The following is a 1,360-nucleotide window of genomic DNA, read 5'->3' as shown; positions in this document are numbered from 1 at the left end:
CTCTTGTGCCACTGTCCAAAATTTGATCAAGATCGCCGGACTCTCCAGTGTGCCTTGAGTAGATTCGATGATTGGCCGTTTAAAGGAAGGAGCTTGGGAGTCTGGTCTCACAGCACCGCAGCCCAGAAAGCCACACGAACCCCCTTGCAGTACTTGAAAACAACATCATTGAGCGACCGCCTGTGAAACTCGCCCTGTGTGTGTGATGTGAAATGTGTCCCTCTTTCTCTCCCTCTTTTGCTCCCTTATTCCCTCCCCATGTGTAGATAGCAAACTGGACGTAGTCTAGTTAAAACCTCCCTACCTTTTCTATTTCCCTCTCTCGCTCTCTCTCTTTACAAAGGTTAAGCCATAGAGTTTCTCACAATACCCTAGATTCTGTTGGTGTTCTTGAGGAACATTGGACTTAACCAAAGTTTGTTTGAATGACTCTTTTGTGTATATGTGCGTATGTGACTGTACGTAACCGTATGTGTGATATGTGTTTTCATTGTGTATACTATAGCCATCACCCGACACCCGGAGTAGCAAGCCAGGCGACAAACCATGCTAAGCTCTCCGGGATTTTCATTAAGGAATGTTATCTCTCTCTCTAGAGGGAAATCTGGCGCTAGTGAGCTTTTGTATGCATGTAATGACAGTATACGTGAGCTTCGGACATGGCTCGGATTGGTATCGTTCAGGAACAGCCCGACACCGCAAAACGCCCAGCGCAAACGGCAACGTCGGCGGGAAACTGCTACGGATGAAACGCGGGCTCGACATGCCGAAACGCTGCTTCGCATCGCCTCGTGGTCCCCTTTAGCGGGAGATGGTGTAAACATCTGTGACAAACAGACTGTGACAAAAAAATTCACAGTCGTCAGCAAGCAATGACTGTGATAGCAAAATTGGATCAAGGAAGAGCGGCAAGCAGCTAGAAACTTGCTGCGCGCTGCTCAGGCACAAAGGGCACAGGAAAAGAAAACACACAAGGCGAGTGCGAACTAACAGCTGTCACAGCTCAACATTTGCAGCGCGCTGCTCACACAAAGAAGGATGCACGAAATGAACGCACAGGTATACATAGAACGAGTGCGAACTGTCACATTTGTTACTTTCGTTCTCGGTGATACAGTGTTACGGTGCTCAGCTGCTGACCCGCAGTGACACGTTCGATCCCGGCCGCGGCGGTTGCATTTCGATGAAGGCAAAATGCTAGAGGCATTTAAAGAATATCAGATGTCGTTAAAGAACACCAGATAGTCGTTAAAGTACCCCGATGGTCAAAATCTCCGGAACCCTTCATTAAGCGTGCTTCGATCATACAGTGGTTTTGGCAGATAAAAACCCAGAAATTATTGCTATTATGATAAACTTT

This window comes from Rhipicephalus sanguineus, chromosome 2 (assembly GCF_013339695.2).
Source record: "Rhipicephalus sanguineus isolate Rsan-2018 chromosome 2, BIME_Rsan_1.4, whole genome shotgun sequence".
In the NCBI taxonomy this organism is placed as follows: Eukaryota; Metazoa; Arthropoda; class Arachnida; order Ixodida; family Ixodidae; genus Rhipicephalus; species Rhipicephalus sanguineus.
This window is presented reverse-complemented; position numbering follows the sequence as displayed.